General features: G+C 34.6%; 1 long non-coding RNA gene across 1 annotated transcript in view; it reads left to right on the top strand.

Annotated features, from left to right (window-relative positions):
* Nucleotides 1-1,871, top strand: part of LOC107613958 — a 2,443-nt gene extending 572 nt beyond the window's left edge. Inside the window, exons 2-5 of the long non-coding RNA XR_002352763.1 lie at nucleotides 69-287; nucleotides 385-524; nucleotides 1,012-1,260; nucleotides 1,505-1,871. This is a non-coding gene — a long non-coding RNA (uncharacterized LOC107613958). The remainder of the gene's footprint in view (nucleotides 1-68; nucleotides 288-384; nucleotides 525-1,011; nucleotides 1,261-1,504) is intronic.

Here is a 15,669-nt window from a genome sequence, read left to right as displayed (position 1 = left end):
AACAATTGGTATGATATTGTGTACTAATCCTAATTATTATTATTATTTTTTTATTGTATCTTAATTAGGTGGTGGAAGAGAACCTACTTAGCAGAGAAGTTAAGTTTTGCAAGAGATAGGTTGATGGAAAACTTCTTTTGGACCGTGGGAGTGAATTTTAATCCAGAATTTGGTTCCTTTAGAAGAGCTATAACAAAGGTCAATTGCTTCATAAATACGATAGATGATATGTATGAGACCTTTGGCACTTTAGAAGATTTAGAGCTATTTACTAAAGCTGTTGAAAGGTAAGCATTGTTATGGTTATATATTTTTGCTATATGACATTTATTTATCTTATACAAAATTCTTATTAATTCATAAAATTTCGTTCATGAATTCTAGATGGGATCTAAGTTTTGGTATGGACAACCTTCCATACTACATGAAAATATGCTTCCTTGCACTCTAACTTTGTTAACGAAGTAGCTTTCGAATGCCTACAAAATAATGAAGTTTATATTGTTCCTTACCTTAGAAAATCGGTAAGTAATTATTTAGTTTTTGCTCAATAATTATCTTTATTTGTTGGCAGATATATAATTCATTAACAAAAGATGTAATAAGTCACGTCTGTCATGCAAACTATTTTACAAATTGAATAACTTTTTTATTAATCCAATTGTTTAATCGCCTATATTATCTTAACTATTATTAGACATATGTAATAATTTCGTCATAAAATTTGAACATTATCAATAGGATTGTAACTCAATATTTTAAAACCAAATCATCAATCAAAATAAAGTTTTATGATGAAATAGCAAATTACTTTCAAGTTTTATAATTTATTTATATGGTGAAATTTCTTAATTCGACAGTTGGATTAATGAAATTCAAAATATATTAAATGAAAAAAATAACTCAATAAATAATTATGATATACATAACTTTTATGTTACAATTTCTTAATTAAAAATCCACTTAATATCATGTTGAACTCATTTTTGCAATTTTTCCCCTTTTTTTCAGTGGGCAGATTTATGTAAGGCATATTTTGCTGAGGCAAAGTGGTACTATAGTGGTTATATACCAACTCTTGAGGAGTACTTGGAGAATGGTTGGAGATCTTCAGGCTCACATGTTGTTTTTCTTCATGCTTATTTCACAATTCCAAATGCATTAAACAAGGAGGAATTGGATTCCTTAAAGGAATATCCCAATATAATTCGTCTTACATCATTGTTTTGCCGCCTTGTTAATGACCTTGGTACATATAAGGTACGGAACCAAAAATACATACTTCTATTCATATGTGACATCGTATAGATAATTCTCTTCTTATTTTCTCCTTACTTATTAAAGGTGATTAGTAATAATTGGAATTTTAACATACATATATTTTATACTAATAACTAATTTTAGTGGCTGATTTTAGTGTATATCTAAAATAATTAATAAAAAATAGTTTAACAATATTAATGCATACTGATTAAATTTTATTTTCACTGTCTTTGATTTTTAGCGTGAGAAAGAGACTGGAGATGCTCCTTCTTCAATTCAATGCTACATGAACAAAAGTGGAGCTTCAGAGGCAGAGGCATGTGAACATGTTAGATCAATTATGAATACACTCTGGAAGAACATAAACAAAGAAACTCATCATTCTTTTCTCTCTCAAGATTTTATAGACACTATTTTAGGCCTTACAAGAATGGTATTAACCATGTATGATCATGGAGATTACCATACTTTTCAAGATTCTGAAGCCAAGAGTGGTATATTGTCGTTAATCATTCAACCAATTCCTCTTACATGTTAATGTCTATTGTCCATGAACTACTAAAATATAGCAAATTATTTGGAAATTTTATCCGTGAATTATTTTCATATTAATCTGCAAATAATATTTGTCACCGAAAAAAATTAGTGGTTGATTTTAATGTAAAAGAATTTACAAATAAAAATAAAATTCAAAGATAAAAAAGCAAATAATATACCAATATATTTTCATCAACTCAATTCCACAGCAAAATATTTTAGAGGTATGCTTAGAATGTTTCTATTGTTAAATTTACATTTGAATAAGACATAAAAGTACAAATAAAAGCACATGAGAATTAGATGCATGAATGGTAGATGGCAGCAAAGTAGGATTCCATTTGAAGACTCACTTGTTGCTTTATGAGGTGTTGTCGCTTTGTTTGTCTTTATAATCTTTTTGTATTTTGCATTTAGTTTTTTCATTATTTATTGGGTTGTGGCTTGTGATTCTATAATTGTTAGTATATCTATTGCAGTATCTGCTGTTATAATTTATAAAGATGTATGTTGCTATTACTAAATTAATGTTCACTGAAATTCATAAATTATTTGACTCAATTAATCATTCTAATCAAGTTCATTTATACAACACAAAGTCAAAATCCTTACTCTTTTTTTTTTTTTTCCAAAAAATCCTTGTTCCATTCAATAAACATTTACAAAACTAAAGGAAATAACCTCATTACAAAAAGTTAGAAAAAAAGTAAATAAAGAGTGTTTTGTCATACTAAATTAGGACTAATAGCACAACCTGCATTTGTAGATATCCAATTCGCTTCAGTTAGGTTTCAACGGATTAACAATTCTGCGGTGAATAAGGTCAAATTTAAATGCTAAACTAATCCTATCCTCTCAATCTATATCCTTAATGTATAATGTGAATGTTTATTTATTAGAGTGAAACTTAAATTTTATTCTATTTTATTTATTAAATAATTAATTAAAATCACCGGTGAGAATTTAATTTAGAAAATAAAATTTAGCGCAAAAATATAACTAATTACGAAAAAATGTGTACAGCATTAAAAATTGGCTATACCGGCTTAAAGCTATTTGATATTGTGAGTGAGACAATTAATTATGAGTGAAGAAGGTCAGAAAACTAAAATTTATAATTTAGAGAGTAGAAATAAATGGAATACGAATTAAAACACTAATTTTAAAAATTTTGGCTTAAAATTGGGCCAACAGACTAAAACGGTTGAATCGGATCCAAGTTGGGCCCAAGCCCAATCCATATATCCTTCACACTCAGCCAAACTTAGCCCATTCCCCCTCCCCTAAACATGAGTTCCATACTGAGAAGAGAGAAGAGAGGTGAGAAATCCTTGGCACTATTCATCCTCTTCTTCCATCATCCATAATTTTTTATCCGAAACTCCGATTGACGAGTCGTTTGTGGTTACGTGTTCGTCTCGGAATCCTCTTCAATTTTATCTGAATAAAGTGGTAAGAATATCGAAATTCTTTGTCCAGTTCTCTATTCCTTTCAAATTTTGCATTTTTAGTGAAGTGAGTTTTGAAATCTTGTAATTTTGATTGTTTAGGGGTGCTCTAATATAAACTATTGTTGGGTTTCATCACTAATTTCAATTAGTAAATATAAGAGAGTATTTTTTATTTGATTTTCATCAATATAATTGGAACCCTATGTTGAAATGTGAATGATTTGGTGAGATTATAGTAAATCAAGCTATTGGGGGCTTGAATTGGCTTCCGGAGCTTTTGGGTGAAGCTTGGCATGATTGCTGTGAATGTTTGAACTTGGTGGTAGCCAGAGAGGAGGAAGGTTCCAGAGTTTTAGAAACTACCAACACTAAGGTACGGTTTAAGTTTCATTTAAATATCATGTAATGTGACATAAAGTTCTAGGCTAGATGCCCCTAGGAATAAGATTGAATTATGTGATTAGATGAAATTGAAATGTTGTAATTGTTAAATTATTGAATTTGATTTTGGTTGGTGATTGGTTTTTTATGATTTTATGAGTTGAATTGGTGAATTTTTGGGCCGTAAGCTGAAAAAAGTAAGCTGGTAAGTTGATAGAATGCAATGAATATTTATGCTTGAAATTGAAATGATGATTATATAACTGAGCATATGAAAATTTGGTAATGAATTGTTGGAATAGAGGAATTGATGAATTGAGATATGATAATGATGAATTAGAGTTGTAATGCGTAAATTAAGTAGTCTTGAACTTGGTTGAAAGTAAAGGAGTGATTTGGGACAATTGGAGAGGTATTAAATCGATGTAGAAACTGAAATGACTTGTGAATTTCTTGGAAATTACGTAATTTCTGTTTCTGGATAAAAAGAGCTTTTGACTAACTTCGACATGCCGTAACTTGGTCCTTGGACCTTCAAATTTTGTGAAACTTATTTTAAATGAAAATTAGGTCTGAGTAGTTTACGACGTTTGAAGAACAAACGGAAAATTATTTTTAACAGAAGAGTTTTGCGCGTTTGAAGTTTTAATAAAAAAAAAACTGAACTTTCTGCAACATATCAGTTTTTTTGTTTTGAAAATCCTGCATTCGTGCGTACACGGAAGTGTCATGCAACGCGAGTAAATGGTTTTGTCCAGTACTCTTGTATACGCGAGAGTGGGCTGCGTACACGATAGTGTCTTTTTTGAACTCATGCGTACGCAGTAGTGTCACACGACGTGAGCAAACGTTTCTGACAATGTTTTGTGTACGCGAAGGTGGTTCGCATATGCGACATTCCCAAATTTTAAACTCATGCGTACACGGAAGGTGCTTGCGTACGCGATCACCCTGTTTTGCCGAAAAATGAATTTTTGAAGTTTTCAACCATTCCTCTAGCTTTCTAAACCTCTGTAAACCCTGTTATAAATCTAGAGCCAGTGTAATAGAAGGTAGAGGGGTTAGGAATGAGACCTAATGAGTCGAGATAGTAAACTGGAGAAAGATGGATTAAATGTAATGAGGATGATTATGATATTGATAGATGATGATGATTGATTATGATTAAGATATGATGAGGATGATTATGATATTGAGAGATGATGATGATTGATTTTGATTAAGATATGATGAGGATAATTATGATATTGAGAGATGATAATGATTGATTATAATTATGACTATGAATGAAGTGAAATATGATTGAGAATGAATTTGATAATGAAATTTGACTCTGATTTGAGATGTACCTGGCTTGGTAGATGCAGTGGCATTGTTCCACTTTCTCCGAGATGTGGTGACATGTACCTGTCTGAGTAATGGAGTGATGGAAAGAATTACGATGGTTTGGAAATTTTAGCAAAACAATTTCTTCATCGATAGCATAGTCCAAACCGACAAGTAACCCTCCCAATCAAAGTTTACATTTCAAATAAAAATATAACCGAGAGTAATTAAACCTCTGGTCGTTCTCCCTAGGAACTAGTGCTAATAAGTGCATAAAAATAGTTGTGAGAATCAAGGGGTTTTCAATGATGAAAGTAAACAAAATAAAGGAATTAAAGAATGATCAAAATTGGAATTACTAAACTAATAAAGGAATAAAAGAACTATCTATGTAATATGGACAAGTAATGCTTTAAAATGAGTGAAGAGTGGTTCAAAATATAAATGGAACCTTGACTTAGGATAAGTTATGAAATCCCTTCCTTGCCATAACCACAACTATGATAATTATGATGGATTAATCTCACCTAGTCAACCCTTAACATCGAAGAGTAAGTCAAGTGAGCATAATTGTTATTAATCCACAAATCCTATCTAACTTACTAATTACCTTAGTAAAAAGCTAGCGTTAGTGGAAACAATAACAACTAACAACCCAAGAATTATCACTAAATGTCAGACATTATGACTCTAATATTTCATACACTCAATCCCCCAAGTCAAGGGGTGAAAATTTACCTCATAATCAAAATTGGCATTTCATCAAACACATGGTGGGCATAATCATGAAATATGGCAAAATTGGGAAAATGATAAAAACTATGAACAACCAAATGTCAAGATCAACAAAAGCAACTCAAAAAACATAAAATAAACATCAAACATCAAATTCATGAACTAGAACTCAAAATTGTAAAACTATACATATATTGATAAAGGAAATTAAAATATAAGAAAGTGTAGAACAAGTAGTATAATAAAAGAGAAAATTAAGGAAATACTTACAATGAAAATGGCTAGAATCAAAGATCAAAACTTGAAATTGTAAAATTCTACAAAACTCTAATGAAATTGAGAGAAAACCTAAACTAAACTACCCTAAAACTACCCTAAGTGTGTTGTATGAATGTATGGTATGAATGTGTGTTGATAGCCCTTTTATATATGCCTCAAAGCCTTCAGAAATGGGTCTGGAAACCTCCTAAAATGCGAGCCACGTGACTTTTTAATGAAGGCACGCGCAAGGACTTGTGCGTACACACAGGTGTGTGCGTACGCACACATGCTGAATTTTCCTCTTGTGCGTACGCACAGGGTGTTGTGCGTACGCATACTTGGCTGTGTGTTTCTCCTTTGTTTTCTTCATGTTTTCTCCCAATTGCATGCTTCTCTTCCACTCTTATCAAGCCATTCCAACCTATTACTCCTGAAATCACTCATCAAAATCATCAAGGCATCGAATAGAATGAAAGTGGAATAAAATTGATTAAATTAAGCACAAAATAGCATGTTTTCACAATTAGGCACAATTTAGAGAGAAAACACAAAGGTATGCTATTTAGGTGAATGAATGTAGGTTTATATGATGAAATCCACTCAAATCAAACTAAAATTTATCGTCAAATATGGATTCATCAATTCTCCCATACTTAAACAATAGCATGTCCTCATGCTAATCACAATCAAAGGAGAAGGCTAAAAGGGCAAGCAACTTATTCAATGCATCTACCTACATGCATGCAATTATGAAAAATGCTATCTATCTATATCTATACTATGGTTTCCTATTGAGTTTGGCAAAAATAAACAATAGAATCTCAATCAATCCAAAATAGATCATTAGGGCCAAGGCAAGGAATCAATGCAATATGATCCACATTGAAAGATTTGATTTGAAGTTTTTAAAATTAATTTCAACAACTTGCAAGAAAACATAAAATAAGGGAAGGAATCTTAAAATTGAGCAATCGAACCCCTCACCAGTTGTGTATACACTCTAGTCGCTCAGTGTTTAGGGCTTAATCACTCATTTCTCCTTTAATCATGTTTTCTAGGATTTGCTAGTCATCTAACAATCAACAAATACTTGATGCATGAATGCAAATATCATGAAGTCTTTGGAGGGTTGTAATGGGGTTAGAGTAAGGGTAAGATTAATATGGTTAAGTGGACTAGTAGATTGGATCTTTGATTAGCTCAAGTATCCCACCTAATCCTATATTAACCTATTTACACAAAAGAGAACAACCTAATTTCCCATTCACCTCTTTTTTCACATTCACTCATGCATCTTCTTTCCAATTCACACACATGCATCCTTTATTTACATTCTTATTATCATTTCTTTCCTTTTTCTTTTTCTTTTTCTTTTTCTTCTCTTTCTTTTTTTTTAAAAAATATATACTCCAAAATTTCTCTTTTTTTTTATCATAAAAAAGAGATGCATATGTTTTAAGTAATGAATGCAAGAGTGTTTACCCATTTTTCTAAAATTTCACAATGAAAACCCAAAGTAAACTTACCACCAATGTGTCCCCTACAAATTTTCCCCTACATTTGATTAACACATACCCCTCAACCCAAACTAATCAAAGATAAAATACATGGATGATGAGCAGATATTTTATACACTTTTTGACATCATTTTCATATAGTTTTTAGCATGTTTTGTTTAATTTTTATTATGTTTTCATAGGTTTTGGTGTAAAATTCATATTTTTGGATTCTACTATGAGTTGTTGTATTTTATAGTAAATTCAGGTATTTTCTGGCTAAAATTGAGGAGTTGGAGCAAAAGTCTGATTTAGAGGCAGAGAAAGCACTGCAGATGCTGTCAGGATCTGACCTCTATGCACTCGAAGGAGCTTTTCTGAAGCTACACAAGTCCAAATGGCACACTCTCAATGGCTATGGAAAGCTAACATTCAAGACTTTCCAGTAATATATAATAGTTTATACTTGTCTTTGGAGATGAAGGCCCAAAACTGGCGTTCAACGCCAGCCATCTACCCCAGTCCTAGCGTCCAACGCCCACAGAGAGGTGGCCAGCGTCCAACACCCAAAGGGGAGTCCAAAGGGGGTGTTCAACGCCCAAGGAGCATACTAGCACGTGGAGACACCCTTAGCTCAGCCCAAACACTCACCAAGTGGGCCTCGGAAATGGATTTTTGCACTACAAGCCTAAGACTATCATATTTCTGTAATCCTTAGTCATTAGATTAGTATATATAGGACAAGATCACCATTGTTTTAGGATCTTCGACCACCATAGAACATTATTTCATATTCTTGAGTTTCATTATACATAGGAGCCACTAAACCTCCTAGGTTAAGGTTAGGAGCTCTGCTGAGTTTTATGGATTAATAAAAGTACTACTATTCTATTTCAATTCATGTTTGATTCTCTCCTAAGATGTATCTTCATTCTTCAACCTTATGAATGAGTTGAACCGTCAAAAGTTATCTCTATTCTACATGGGTTCAGCGAGTGTCTTTTATTGGATATCAATGAACCACTAGCTTGATTATACATCTCTTAGACGGCTAATCCACGACTTTGTTGGGGACTTCGCGGGGCATTAGTTCAGCTGAAGTATGAGGAGCTTAGGGTCTTTGTGGTAAAGGCTAGAACCAAGGCGCAACATTCTCTGATCCGGAAGATTTGACCTTGTCTGTGGTGTTTTGAGTAGGATCACCAAGGGAATGAACTGCAAGAGCATCACCCTCATTCAGACAGGATACGCACTAAACCTGGTGTTCAGCCTAGAGGAAGATTGGCGGCCGCTCAAACTGGCATTGATATACAGCCTGGTATAGAAGAAATCATTCACAGTTGGAGTAGACAGTAAGAAAGTATTGATCCAGAAGAACAAAGCATCTCCGAAGCCTTAACCATCTGCTTATCATTGAATTCACAACCATTGAGTAACGTTTTCTTTATTTTACTTTTATGCGCTTAAATAACTAAACAACTTTTCTATCTGCCTAACTAAGATTTACAAGATAACCACTGTTTGATCCAAGCCGACAATCCTCGTGGGATCGACCCTGACTCACCTCAGGTATTACTTGGACGACCTAGTGCACTTGTTGTTTCAGTTGTATGGAGTGTGAGAATCTGTGCACCAAGTTTTTGGCACCATTATCGGGGATTGTTCGAGTTTGAACAAACTAACGGATTATTTTGTTGCTTAGATTAGGTATTATTTTTAATTTTGTTTGAGTCTTTTATTTTCTTTTTCAAAAAATTCAAAAATTTTTCAAAAATCTTTTCTTTTCTTTATTAATCTTTATCTTTTGTTTGAGTCTTTCGTTCTTGTTCTTGTTAGAGTTCGAACTTTCTTGAGTCTTTTTTCAAAAATTTTCAAAAATAGTGTCTTTTGTTTGAGTCTAGTGTCAAATCTTAAGTTTGGTGTCCATTGTGTGTTCTTTAATTGCTTTGAATTTTTCGAGTTTGTTCTTAGTATTCTTCTTGGTCTTCAAGTTGTTCTTATTTTTCTTTTTGTTTTGATCTTTAAAACTTTTAAGTTTGGTGGCTTAGAGCTCTTTGTGGCTTAAAGAGCAAAAGGGAGATGGTTAGTGGTTGGAAACATCATTCTAGGTTCAATATGGTTACATGCTCAAAGTTGAATTGCAAGGGTTGGAGTCATGCTACATTGAATGGGTCTAGGAAGTTGTTTGGAAGCTTAAATGAGAATTCCAAGGCTAAACCACTGGGATGGAATCATGATGATCAACTTGAAGACGGGTGTGAAAACAAAGTGTGAGATCCCAGATTACAAAAAGAGGATCAATTTTGAGAGCTCATGGTTTGTGAAGAACTCCATCGAAACTTGGAGCTATTAATTTTGAATGAAGGAGCTTATTGGAAGTCAAAGCATTGGTGAAAGTTCAAGGATGAATTCAAGTACAAGCCACCTTGATGAGATCTCCCTATAAGTCCAACTTAAGGACAATAAATAAAAATGCTAGGTGGGAGACACCCCACCATGGTAAAATCTTTTCACTTTTCCCTTTTGTAAATATTGGTAAACTAGTTTAATTTCAAGTTTGTTTGGTTAGTTGAGTTTATTTAGTAGTCTAGTATGTTAAATAAGGTTTTACGATGTTTTGGTAGCTGTTTGGAGGTTTGGAATGCTTAGTTTGGTGCTAGAACTTGGAAAATTTCTTCGGCAGCTCGATCAGAAAGCTTCTCCTTAGCCTCAAGTATTTTGATTTCATAGGAGGTAGGATTTCGGTAAATTTTCACCGATTAAATTTGTATTGGATAAGTGAATGGTTGTTATGATTGGTTATTGATGGAGTTTGATTGACTTTATATTAAATTTTGTTGATATATTGTTATATGTGATTAAGTTTGTGATTTGGTCATGTTTGTCCTGCCCAAACTGTGATAATGAGACTGATTTGGGGACGTCATTGTGTTAGTTTTTGAATAAAGTGGGTGAGGTTTAATGGCCGAGGAATCAAATTAAAAGCTGTGAAAAATTGGTAACCGTAAAACTCAAAAACATATTATGATTTAAATGTATATTTTAAAAAGAAAATAAGGAGGAGTTCGGTTCTTGGTGAATAGAAGAATCAGCCAAGAAGAATTACTTTTAAGGAAATATACTTGTATTTTTATGAAAATATTGAGTTTAATATTATAATTATATAAGTGTTTCGGGTATTTTGGGTAATAAATAAAGTTTAGGGGTAAAATGGATATTTTATAAAAGTTCAGGGTTATTTATATAAATATGAAACAAAGTGAAGGTTTAAATATAATTTTATAAAATATTTAAGTCAAAAATAAAATATTAAAGAATTCGTAGTTTAGAAAGTAATTAATAAAAGTTTGAAAATAAGGTTTTATAAAATAAGTTTTAAGAGTATTATAAATTTATTTTAAATATTTGTTTAAAATTACTCATTTATATTAAAGTAAATTATTATTACAAATTATTATTTATTAGGATATTATTTTATAAGAATATTATTGTATGTATTATGAAAAATAAAACAGAGAGTGGTAAACTGTAACACTCTCACTATCAGAAGTCACGCTTTCGGCTGCGCAACTCTGATAGCAAGAAGTATTACGACTACTTTACATACTAAATATTAAAATAGGAGCCCGTGACTCAACACTGTATCGCTAATTTCTTTGAAAAACCAGAAATAAATACTTTATCTTAAGAAAAATACAAGCAGGCATAGATTCATATATAAGACTCCTTACATAATAACTCAATATATTATACATATAAAACATATAATTCCTATCCCTCTTACAAACTTGTAATAACAAAGACGAGGGAAGAAAATAATCTAATTAATACAACAGCATATAAGCCAAACGCAGTATAACTCTTCTTAATGCTTCTTCATCCGGTTCTTGAAAAGTAAAGCTGTAGGGGGTGAGAACCTAACCACACAGTCTCACCATGGAATTTCAAAGTTGTCATAAGAAGATATTTAATAAGAAAACTGTTCTCAAGCTCAGTGATTATCATTGCCTTATGAATCTTTTAAAACCCATAGGAAATTGATGAGCGGATATTTTATACGCTTTTTGGGGTTAATTTCATATAGTTTTTAGTATATTCTAGTTAGTTTTTAGTCTATTTCCATTAGTTTTTAGGAAAAATTCATATTTCTGGACTTTACTATGAGTTGTGTGTTTTTCTGTAATTTCAGGTATTTTTCTGGCTGAAATTGAGGGAGCTGAGCAAAAATCTGATTCAGGCTGAAAAAGGACTGCTGATGCTGTTGGATTCTGACCTCCCTACACTCAAAGTGGATTTTCTGGAGCTACAGAACTCAAAACGGTGTTCTTTCAATTGCGTTGGAAAGTAGACATCCAGGGCTTTCCAGAAATATATAATAGTCCATACTTTTCTCAAGGATAGACAACGTAAACTGGCGTTCAACACCAGTTATCTGCCCAATTCCGGTGTCCAGCGCCAGAAAAGGATTAAAAGCTGGAGTTCAACGCCAGAAATGGATCCAAACCCGGCGTTGAACGCCCAAGACAGCCTTATGCACGTGAATTGTTTAAGTCTCAGCCCCAGCACACACCAAGTGGGCCCCAGAAGTGGATCTCTGCACCACCCATCATAGTTTACTCATTTTTTGTAAACCTAGGCTACTAGTTTAGTATTTAAATAACTTTTAGAGACTTATTTTGTATCTCATGACATTTTAGATCTGAACTTTATACTCTTTGATGGCATGAGTCTCTAAACTCCATTGTTGGGGGTGAGGAGATCTGCTGTGTCTCGATGAATTAATGCAAGTATTTCTGTTTTCCATTCAAACATGCGTGTTCCTATCTAAGATATCCATTCGCGCCTAACTATGGAGAAGGTGATGATCAGTGACACTCATCACCTTCCTCAATTCATGAACGTGTGTCTGACAATCACCTCCGTTCTACATCAGATTGAATGAATATCTCTTAGATTCCTTAATCAGAATCTCCGTGGTATAAGCTAGATTGATGGCGGCATTCATGAGAATCCGGAAAGTCTAAACCTTGTCTGTGGTATTTCGAGTAGGATTCAGGGATTGAATGACTTTGACGAGCTTCAAACTCGCAAGTGCTGAGCGTAGTGACAGACGCAAAAGGAGGGTGAATCCTATTCCAGCATGATCGGGAACCTCAGATGATTAGCCGTGCTGTGACAGAGCATTTGGACCATTTTCACAAGAGGAGGGGATGTAACCATTGACAACGGTGATGTCCCAACACACAGCTTGTCATAGAAGGACGTGCGTGCGTGAATCAGAGGACAAAGGAAAGCAGAGACTCAGAAGACAAAGCATCTCCAAAACTCCAACATATTCTCTATTACTGCATAACAAGTAACCTTTAACCCATTCTCCCTTGTTTATTCGCAATTCAACTGATAAATACAATTGACTTCCTGACTAAGAATTGCAAGATAACCATAGATTGCTTCAAACCAACAATCTCCGTGGGATTCGACCCTTACTCACGTAAGGTATTACTTGGACGACCCAGTGCACTTGCTGGTTAGTGGTACGAGTTGTGAAAAGTGTGATTCACAATTCGTGCACCAGAAATCGTTCAAAACTTTTTCAAAAAAACAATGTTTAATCTTTCAGGAATCCAAAATCTTTCCTTTCTTATAAGAAAATCTCAATCAGAAACCAACCACGCAATCAAACAACACAGTCATTAATTCAGCACCAAAGTTCATTCTCAAATGTAGCACGCCAGGACAAACACAGGCAAGACAGACAAGAAAAGCACAAGTAGGTAGCAGTTACAGCAAATAGCTCAAGTAGCAGTTAAGAACAGTTTAGCAATTAGGCAAACTAAAACAAGTTCAAACCCAAGCAAAGCATACAAATGCATATGATGCATGCCTGTCCTATGGCTGATGAGGCTCATCTGTCGATTATCCAGCCAACCCGACAAGTCTGAATTGTCCTTAGACTGTCCCCCGACGTGCATCCCCAAGAGTCTATGCATAGCTTTTTCTTAAATAATCAATATTGTTCAATTGGGGTAACATTTCCAGAAATTTATATAGTGTCCGGTCACACTTACGTCGTAGGGTCAACAGAGTATCGAGTTTTCAACCTAGTATACGTGGTGGCAAGACATGGTACTTGATCCAGAGAACCTCGTATCTCAGATAATTCAAATTCATAAGCCATGTGAATAATTCAAGGTTCATATCTCAACATTCTCAACATTATAATCATTCATCAATCCAAATCTCATTTCCAAATTCATTTCAAAACCATATTTCAAAGAAAATCCTCATTATCCTTCTTTCCATTCCATCCATTAACAAATCCCAATTCAAAACATAATTCTTTCTCTGATAAATAAATCAATCTTAAAACGTATAATGTTTAAGAACAAATCTTTTCAATTAATTACTTCAAATAAAACTTCCAATTTTATAAAATTTTGGCAGCATCTCTTCTAAAACTCAGATATTACCACCCTTTTCGGGTCCCATCTAAACATTTCTCAAACCTTTTCTCAACCATTTCCAAATCTCAAACATTTTCCAGAGTTGAACCAGTTCCAATATCAATTTATTTCAAATCAAACCAATTCCAACAATAAAACTCTTTTTAAAATCAAATCAGCTCAAATATTAAATCTTTTATAAAATTAGACCAACTCAAAATCAAATCGCTCCCAGAATCAATTTATTTTCATATCTCAAATTATTTCCAAAATTGATTCGTTTATATTATTAAGTAAACTCTAAAACCAAGAAAATCCACCTTTCATAATAATCAAGTATATAACATATCAAACCGGTTTTTACCAACAACTATACACCACTCACACAATCAAGCACCCAATAATCCAATCCAACAAACCATCATATCCACAAGACAAATATAATCACAGAAGTATATCTTTTTGCGTCAATATCTATTTATCACAACTCTGTAATGTAAAATAGATTTTAAGAAAAATCCTACCTCAGTTAGCTGAGTCCACGTAACTTATCGTGATAATTCCCTTTCCTTTCAATTCATGGCGACAGTGACAACAATAACCCCCCACGAAAACAACAACAGCCTCGACGCCTCTTATAACAACCGTGTAAATACGAATTGCAATGACAGTGACTGAAACAGTTTTAAGAAACCGAAGACAAGGACATATATCAAAAATTGAATCAAAACAAGCATATGACAACAATAATTATAAGGGTTCTAGATGGAAAACTCACTGCTGCTACAGAAAAGCAGAGTGGTGGAGCCGTAAGATGCAGAAATCAAACCAGGAAATCCTATGGCAGCAGTAGCATTAATCTGAGTGATTAAGGCAGCAAAGAACATTATTCTGAGTGATTAAGGCAGCAGAGATACCAACAATAATCAGAACAGTGGAATAGAATAGAGTGGAACAAGTTTCAAGAAAAGCAAGAGACAGGGTTACCGGTGAATCTGGCCCGGTTCGGCAATTGCGTAGGCAACGCTTCTCTTTAGTGGTGAGATGCGGCGGTGGCAACCCTGGCGACAACCAGGCGTGGCGGTGGCTGAAGCTTCATCGACGGTGACTTGGTAGTGGCCTGGACGGCGACGACAAGGGATGAACGGCGGCGACTGGGCGACACTGGCTCCGACAGTGCGCAGGTCTCCTTCCTCCTCCTCTCTTTAATCACGTCACTCCCTCTCTCCGCGGCGGTGTCACAGCAGCAGTGATGGGCTTCAGCGGCGGCAAATCGCTGGCGACGGAGGTCTAGCAGTGGCGAACAGCTTCTGCTCGGCGGGCTCGACGACGGCGCGGCGAGGACGACGATGGCGAGCACAACGACGGCGACCCTCCCGCGGCGGTGGCGACACAGTTGGCAGCGTGAATCCCTTCTTCCTCCTCGCGTTTCTCTCTCTGCCTGATCTCTCTCCTCTGCTCGTGCATGACAGGGGCTCGTGAACGAACCAGGGCTCCTCGTGTAGCAGCTCCTCGGAACCGTGGCGGCGGCGTGATGACGGCACGGTGGCATGTGGTGGCGCGGTTTTCGTTCTCTTCTTCCCTCCATGTTCTGCGTTTCTTTCCCTTTTCTTCTTTTTTTTTCCTGTTTCTTTCTTTACTTCTTTTTGAAGGGGATGGGGTTGGGTCAAGGGAGTGGCGGTGTGGAGTGGCGGTGAGGTGGGGTTAGGTTAGGTTAGAGGTAGGGTAGTAAATTAAGGTTTCTGATTGGGAATTTTGGGATTTTATTTGGTGTAA

Source organism: Arachis ipaensis, chromosome B08 (assembly GCF_000816755.2).
Source record: "Arachis ipaensis cultivar K30076 chromosome B08, Araip1.1, whole genome shotgun sequence".
Taxonomy (NCBI): domain Eukaryota; kingdom Viridiplantae; phylum Streptophyta; class Magnoliopsida; order Fabales; family Fabaceae; genus Arachis; species Arachis ipaensis.
This window is presented reverse-complemented; position numbering and strand designations above follow the sequence as displayed.